We start from the raw sequence: 9,388 nt of genomic DNA, 5'->3' as shown, positions 1-9,388 counted from the left end.
AATAAATAAATAAATAAACAAATAAATAAATTACACACTGAATTCACCTCCAAAAAAATAGTCTCTATAGCACAAAATAATTTATAGTTTTAATCCATGATTATAGTAATGGAAATGTGTTATTAACAAATTAAGCAGCATTAAATATTTTCTTTTTTATTAAATTTTCGAATCCTAAAGTCTTTAATAAATGTATAAACCAATGACTTTTAAAATCAATCTTCAAACAAGTTTCCAGGTGCCCATAAAACACAAAGCTTTTAGTATTTGCCAAAGCAAAAGCAGGCTTCTCCTCACATGCGTCAGGCTTTAAGTATTATTTCTTTTTCAGTATTTTTCTTTTTTTTTTTTTTGAAAATGAATCATGAAGTGTGTGCAGACCAGGAGAGACGTTAGGTGAAATGCATATGTGCCAAGCATAACAAAGCACTCAGGGTTGCGTGCGTCTCTCCTCTCTCCTTCCTTCGTTTCTTCCTCCAGCTCCCTTTGGGTGCTCCTGTTTTCAGGCTGGGTCACACGCAGCAGGGAAGCTCCATCTAATTGGGACAGCCCAGCGGTGGTGGCCCCAACACTTCGGGAGCCAGACTCGTGCTTTCTAATGTTACTCTTAGAGGAAATTGTTCCCCAACATTTCCTGAGATGCAATATTTGAGCAGCTCGGTGGTTTTGCTTTTGGTGGGAGGAAGAAAATTGTAAGTGGACCGTTTGATCTGCTGCAGATTGCTTAAGACTGGGAGCGGGCCGGGGTTTATCTGCTTTAGCTTGCTGTGTCGACACTTGGCTGGTGAGTTCACAGCAGGTTAGCAACCTGATTTATGAGGCATTTTAAAATAGTTTCAGAGGAGAAATATTTGGAGAGGTATTGAGATTAAATATGTATTTTTAAAGTTATTTTTAAATTTTCATCAGACTCTGTAGCTTTAACAGCATGGCCTCATATTTTAAAACAGTACAGTTCCATAACTTTTAGGGTTTTCTTTAATATAACTGCTTTTGCACCATATGTCTGATAAATATAAACTCTCTTTTTTGTTTATTTTGTTTTTTATGTCAAATTTTCTGCAACCGTCCAAGCAGAAACAATAACAGAACCCTCAAAAGATAGGTTCAAAGCTAAATATGTTAAAGAGGAGGTAATAAAATAAGACCGGCTAACGTGGCACCATTATCCAATTTTCCACTTATTAAAAGCAAAAATGAAAGCCTGTCCTGGTCTGGTTTGCTCTTATTGATCAGGTTTGGAAAGATAAATTGTGACCCATCGCATCAAAATGAGGATTACACCACATTTGGTCAAAATGACTTAATCATATTTTCAGATTTCTGGCTTTAAAAGCTACATTTTGACATTTAGATCATCCTGATATCATTAGTAGATCTAAAGATATTATTTAATTTGTCTTGTTGGTTACAATAATACATAAATATTTGGTCTAAATCCTAATTTTATGTAATTGTATTGAGGATTTTTTTTTTGTCATCTTAAATAAGAAACCTCAAATAGTAATTGAATATTGAGATTTCCCAGCTAAAAAGAAACAAAACTTTGCTAGCTCACAGGGAACATCTCAAAATTTTAAGGCGTTTTTCCTCAGAATCGGAGTGTATTGTTGCTACTGCTTAAAAAAGTGCTTCAATTTTTTTTTCGGATAATATTTGACAGTTCATTGAAATGATACATTGATACATTTATTTGTTATGTTTTGACAAACTGTAATTTTTGCAAGTGTTTTCATCAAAAAACTATATCTGCCTATTTATCCACATACAACTTTTAGACTTAATTCTCGTTTAGATGTGATGGGTCACAATTAATGGTAGAAAAACAGAACCTTTAGAATTTTTGCCTTTCACATTTTTCAAGATTTTGCTACAAAACAGCAGCATACCTAACCACCATGTACTTAATAAAATGGAACACAATATATGTTTTGGAGTTGTGACACTAATACATTTGGAGATGTGAACAAACACTTTTATTACACCTTTTCTGTTAGTTGATCTTAAGAAATACCTAACACATGAGGTGTTTTTAAGCTTAAAAAGCTCTAATAAAGCAAACACTTTTAAGTCTTTGTTTAGTCTTTTTGACAGATAAACTAATTTAAGAATGTGGTTTGTTTAATAAGGGAAATCTTCCATGCCCTGTGACTCTGACAAATGCTTGCATGTACCAACCTGTCCAAGTGTATATGAACAGAATGTGCAGCCTTCTAGGTTGCATCATCTCGGCAGGAAAAAAAATAAGATATGAGAAAAAGATAACATTACGGAGCTTTTACAGAGCAGTTGTTTGCTGCTGTCTCAAGGATGGAAATGTTTTAGGAGTCTCTTTAAAAGTGAAGAAAAGCAGCGAGTTGAGTAGTTCAGAGTGGCAGATGGGTGAGAGGTGCATCGGGAAAAAACAGGAAGGTTGGAGCAAAAATAATCAGGTTACATGACTGGATGGATGAATCGAACCCAGGGGCATAAAGAAGTGACTCGTCAGGGGATTTCCATGGGTCAGAAACACCGAGTCAGCACAAATGTAACTTTGATTTTGTGCAAAGTCTAAAAACTTTTTTTTCTTTTTGTTCCCCAATCTTGGTAGTGGCTGAGCTTCTGACTCACCAAGCGGACTTTCAGGAAACCGGGACCTTCTTATCGCAGCACTGTGCAGAGCCTGTAATTAAAAATCTAAAGTTACCCAGCACTTACACCTCGGCGCACTCCTATGACCTTAAAATGGGGTTTCACCTTAGTTTCGTTGAAGCTGCTTACTGAGGCCTAACGTTTTCAACAATGGGTATCTATGCACAGGCACATGCAGGTGGCAGACCCCAAGAAGGAGCAGATGAAATCCAATGGATAGACATGGGACGGTGAGCGTGTGGGGGAGGGGGCGCAAGGTTTTGTCTGTAAACCCAAACCAAGTCTTCTGGGACACCACGGTTAAAGTCTTGCACGGGACAGGGAGAAGATGGAAAACCGTGAATGTTTCCCACCAGCTAGACAAGTGCTGGGATTCACAGACAATGTGGGGAAGTTACAAAACAATTCGATTAACAACAACATGAGAATCTGAACAACAGATTCAACTGGAAAGGGTAGCAGTGAAAACGTGGCAGCGACAGGACATACTGTACACAGTACACCTCCTAAACAGGCGCCAGCTGATTTTTATCTCTTTCGAAAACCGTCTCACTTTCTCAACCTTGCAGCTCTTTTGGTTTATGCATAAATGCCTTATTGACAATGGTGATAACAAGGAATTCAATCTAAATCTACCATCTGCTATCTGTTTACTTTAAAACCAGAACTTTACCACAATGTTTTTAAAAATGAAATCTGCATGTATTATTTTTTTATCCAAAAATTTACATCTTAAATAAATAAAATGGTTTTCTAGGACTATTTTTTTGTGTGTGAAGAGTTATTATCTTACCTGTTGTGGTTAGCTTTTTGAACAGCCTCAGCTTGGAGAAATAGAGTTTATAATCTGAGTAGGGCCATGCCCAAGTGGATTCACATGATCCTAATAACACCTTCAGTCTACAAAACCCTCATAGATCTTCATTCAGACATGGTTTTATTTTTTTTATATTGACATTGTCTGTTTCATGTTACATGGATATGCTGTTAGTATGACTGCTAGAAGTGCTACAACTATAGCTTTTGATGCTAATATTTGTACTTGAAATAACCACACAATTCAATGTAAACAATGATGTAATGGGAACTTGACCGCAATATAAACATTTCTAGTGTTTTCATTTAAGTTTAAATTGGAGATGTTTAAAGAAGATAATACTATATTTTGGAGTAGTTTTGGTCATGCACTGCCCAGCCATTAACTCATTTTATTCATTTAGTTGTTTTCAAAATTGAGAGTGCTCAAAAAAATGTTGTACAACTGGTAAGTGAATAAATGTTTATAACATTTCCACAGAACCCCACTTAGAAATAGCTGAACTATTGCATTAAATTCTTAATTTTCATTACAGTTGCAATAAACTCTTCAACTTCATTCAATTCACGATTTTTTTCTTTTCTCTTTTTCGTTTTGCCAGCATCACCACACAAGTGATGTAATAGTGCATTTTGCCTCTCCCAAAATCAAAGTCATAAAAAAATCATTCTTCCAGTTCTCCTGTTCTCCCTCTATTCCCACCATCTTTTGGATGCTGTCAGCTTCATATGCGATCAGAAATCTAACCCCGAAACCCCAGAGCCAGACACTTAAATGGCTTTCATTTTGATGATTGGTGAATGAAAAACTGCTGTATTTTTAGACCAGGACATGCAGAAAACTTCATACAGTTAAATATGCTGCTGTTACATAAAACAATAAAAAAACATAAAAAATAAAGCACTGTTAAGCTCATTAGCCACCTTTAAATTTTACGAGTTGCATTTGAAGAAGAAGAAATTGAAAATGCTCGGCCTACTGACTGAACCCAATTTAAAAATTTATCAAACAGATTCATTAAAGTTAATAGAGATCAGGTCCAAGGGGGCTGGTTTTTTTCCATCTAACTTGTCTTGTAAGACATTTAGATTCAGCTTGTCAGCGACTCTTATTAAACATGCAGAAAAAAAGAGGCCCTCCTCTCAGAGTCATTCAGCAAAACAGGTCAAAGTTCATCTGAGAACTGTTCTCAGTTCTGTTGTGTTTAAATGATACGATGCAGATAAAGACCATTTAACTTTACCAGATGTGTTTTAAAGTTAAAAATATATATATATATAATTTTGAATTACTGCAATAAAAAGTTACGATAGTGCATGGTGAGTGATTATTTTGTAAAAACTCAGGTAAAACAAAACTGTTTTACTTAGAACAAAGCATGCTTACTTTTGACCCCCCACACACACACACACACACACACACACACACACACACACACACACACACACACAGGGGTGTGGCGATCGAGTTGGTGGGTTAGAGTGGGCGGAGGGTGGGATGGTTGGTGAGCATTAACAGGCACTTGGGATGTGATGGTAGCAGAGAAGCTACTTGTCGAGATGTGTAACTTCACAGCTGGTCCTATGTAAGGAGTCCAAGTTGTGTCGCAACCTGATTGGCCAGCACAGACAGGAATGCGAGTCGCCCAGATGATGCTATAGGACAGAGTGCGAGCTGGCAGGTGGATGTAGTTTGCACGTGAAAAACCTAAATAAACCTGTTTTAGGTTTCAGGACGGGAAATACAAACAGCTGTCGCCTGGGTGTCAAACACCAGCAACCAATTAGATGCTTGTGAAAAAAAAAAAAAAAGGAAATGGAAAAATCTCAGAAAATGGCGACAAAGAAATAACCTTATTTTTACCAAAAAATCCATGGACACGTTATTTTTGTGTTTAGGAAAATTCGAAGCAATGTGTCCTCAGATATTCTTTACAGTTTAAAACATTTAAAAGAAAATGGTTTTGTGGCCCTCGCTTTCAGGAAAAACAAATGTTTTGTGTAAGATTAACTTAAAAGTCTGGTGAATGTCTGCGTGAAAAGTCATTGACATACAACACTCATTTAGCACATACATCTCTAAGCAGTAAACCTGTTTGGTCTGCACACACATCCTGAAAAAACAGACATGATTCTGCTAAAAGAGGTGCTGCAACACATTCATTATTGGCTGCCACACAGGTTCAGTTCAGATTTTTTTTCCTTTTCATGAGTTGTTCTGATGCAGTCCCCGAAAAAGTAAAAAAAAAAAAAATCCTACTGCAACAAGAGGTCAAAGGTTGTGCTTCAGGCAATAAGACAATTAAAGGAAAATAAAGCATTTCACAGGATTTATATTTGACCCTGCAGAATCTGAAATACACATTAAAGAAGTGATTTGTGAAAACCGAGAAACTGCATGAATTACGCAATTATTTTATCTTTAATCTGATGTTTTTACTTTGTTTCTAACATTCAAAATAAAACAACAAGTTTTTGTTTGTATTAAAGCAGTATGAGATGTTAAAACAACTCAAGGCTGCTAAATTACTTTGCTTAAAAAGAGTTATGTCTATTACAGAAGAAAAATCCAAGGTGATGTTTTTTCCTTGTCCTATGGAGTTCGGGGGTATTTTTCATTAACTTGAGCTAATTTGCTCCTTGTGTCTCTGGAGGATTCTAAAATAGTTTGAAGTCATCGCTGACACAGTTTGTTGAGAATAGAGCTTCATAGAATTTCTACTTTTGATATTTAAACAACCAAACAGTTGAAATATCTAGAGGACACTTTATGATTGTAACAGAAAGCTTTTTCTTTCTTTAAATGACTTTACTTAGTGAGAGTTTAGAAATACACATATATATAAAACACCAATTAAACCATTTTTTAATTATCTAAACCATATATTTTAAATTAAAATCTAGTTCAAACACATTTTATTTACAGTGCAGCATATTTGCCACCTTCTATGAAAAGCTGGCTTTCAACAGAAAAAAAAAAAATAAATCCGTTAGTCACGTCCCATGAGTTCAGCACCTCTGCATGCAGACCACCTGAACTGCTGTGAACTCCTGGGCTGATCAGACCTTCCTGTTTCCCACTGTGCGAGCATGCATGGCTCAGTGCAAAGCAAGCAGAGGGATGGTACATGTTGGGATTCCTTCAGGTCTTGCAGTCAGCCGACTGTGTCGAGACAGATTGGTCTAGTGCTTCAAGCTGACATCTCAGGCCGTCTGTGTCTTGCCAAGGGACCTTTGGAGACAAGGAGCGAAAGGAACGGCTCGGTGAGCCTGTCTCATCTCAGCATCTACCCGCTTAGCCCTGCTTTCCTGCACGGGCTCCTAATTGTGTCTCTGGGTGACGCTGTATTGGCTTCACAGCAGGGAGGGGAGGCATGTGTGTGTGATGTGAATAAGACCACACACCACAAGTACATACATTCATACACATTCACACAAATACTGTAACCCCACGGCTTTCATAAATGTCAGTCAAGTTTTGATTGGACATGAGTTTTGAATTCTTTTTTTTTTCCCCCACTGAGCACAAAGTCTATTAACCTTACAGCAAACGTCAATGCAGGTTTCAGCGTTTCCTGTTTTGGATACTGAGTATATAAGCAGAGCCAAAAATATGTCCAGAGAAATGGCTCCTCCTTCTCAGCTTCATCAGACGTCTGCCACATGGGAGAAATGTGACCAAGTCTTCTTCGCACCTAGTCTAAAGGTTTTAGGACTGGCTGACACTGACTGCAGTCTGACCAGCTTCCTGTCTCACCATGATGGGCAAACACAGAGAGCTTCAAACACACACACACACACACATACATCCACTGGTTAGCTCAAAGACCATTAAGGAAGATTTATGTATGATAGATGGTATTGCACAAAAAATAATAAAATCCATAAAATTCCACTTAAAAGGATCAACATTTTGCTTTTTTGTCCAGGTTTTGATGAATGGAACCAGTCCAGATTGGACATCACACAAGCCTTTGTCAAGTAGTATTGTTAATTAGGGTAACTTCGACCACCAACGTGAATTTATCTTATGCATGTGCATGCAGACGTTCAACCCTTCATGTTTATGTAGCAGTAATTTGTGGACAGGTGGGACGGAGGCCTGGTGTTTTGCTTAACCTTTTCTGCCGCGTTTCAGAACCCAGCTAACTAGACCTTACTTAACCCCCTGACTCGAGCCCCAATCAACACATGGATATTAGGCACCACGTAACCTTTACCTTTGTCTATCCGAGAACTGGTTTGTAGGAGAAACCTGTCAAAATATCCCACTCTCATTTATCCTCAGCAACAGCAACAAGACCTCTACAGTAATTTCCAGAAATCTGTCAGAGTTGCTTAAGTCTTAAATTATGCATAATTGGTTCCTGCGTTGGGTTACCGAGGGTAGCCCCCCAATCATGTGGCTGGAAGCAGAAAAGGTTCCAGTCACTTCCAGCTTGTTAATGATAGCCAAACGGGTGCTTACCAACATCACGCCTGTTTGCCAGAGGTTACCACGGATGAGTATCACCTCTATGTAAGGTTAATTTTCCTAAATAGCAATGGCACTTGTGTGGTAAACCACTGCAGAGACAGTGAATACTTTCACTTTTGGTAAAATGTGTCTTGTTTGACTTGAACGTTTTTCATGTATTTCCAACCAAACCTCAGTGAATAAGTTATTTCTGCTTTGCAAATGCATGATATTAGGGGGTTCTGAATATTCCTCTTAAAGCTAAATTATTGAGGGACTCCAACAGAATTCATACACACCTTCTTTATCTTTAGCTTTCTGCTTTCAAAATAAAACTAAATAGCACCTGTTTAATCTATAGTATTGTTTTTTTTTCATTAAAGCATACTTATATTTTAAGTACAGCAGCATTTATTATTTTTGTTTGTTAAAAATTATGTAATTTTTTTCAAAATGTGAGTACATGTAGTCATAAACTGTCTATGAGTTAATATCTGAGCACAGTTATGATGTTGAAAAGATGCCTATTATTTAGGCATAGCAGTCAGAATTATCTTTTTAGTACCTGACTCACCTGTAACCTGAACTCACTAAATAGCAATGATAACAGGCTCCTCTGCATGGGGTCACACTGCATTAGTGTGAAACAGACTCTCTCTTTGTGCTTTACCAGTGAAGTTTAGGACCAGGGATAATCAGTCGGGTGAAAGCGTACACCGCTCCAAATCAGCTCCAGCCAGGACGGCTGAATTTATCTCAAACTTATTAACTTTGCTCCAGGCACAAATTGAAACCAGCTAGGGCGACTGCGCTCACGAGGTGCCGAGTGTGAGAAGTGACAGTATGATTTACAGGGGGAACCGTGCCGCAGATGCTGCAGCGTGGCGACTGGTTGGTTAGAAGGGAGAAGACGGGTGAAGTGAGGCCTTTTCATCAGAACGGAAACCCTGTGACTCTGGAAATTTGTGAGGGTGGGGGAGGGTGGAGTAGGACTTAAAATGTGATGATTAAGACTTTAATAGAAGCATTAAAGTCAACAAGATGGTTAAACTGGTGAAAACTAGGCAGGCTTTTTTAGAAAAAGAAGCTATATAGAATATATTTTTTGCTTAATATAAAATGAAATATTTGTTTAAAATTAACAGCCACTAATAAAAGTACTTAAAAATATTAGTCCCTTTAAGATCTAATAGTTTTGTAAAGTGGTTTACTAAGATGATAATGTATTTTAGAAACAGCTTGATATATACTGATGTGCAAAGCAATAATTCAGATTTTTGGAAGATATGTTTTCAAGAAAGAATATGAACAAATATGATCATACCTGTTGCAGATAGCTCTTTGAACAATCTTACTTGGGAAAAAAAACTGATAAGTCAAATTTGGTCAAAGTGACTTAATTATATTTTCAGATTCCTGCTTTTTAAGATACATTTTGATACCTGGATCATCCTGAAATCATGAGTGGTTCCAGAGATGTAAACT

Source organism: Austrofundulus limnaeus, unplaced genomic scaffold (assembly GCF_001266775.1).
Source record: "Austrofundulus limnaeus strain Quisiro unplaced genomic scaffold, Austrofundulus_limnaeus-1.0 Scaffold65, whole genome shotgun sequence".
Lineage (NCBI taxonomy): Eukaryota > Metazoa > Chordata > Actinopteri > Cyprinodontiformes > Rivulidae > Austrofundulus > Austrofundulus limnaeus.
Note: the sequence above shows the minus strand (reverse complement) of the source record.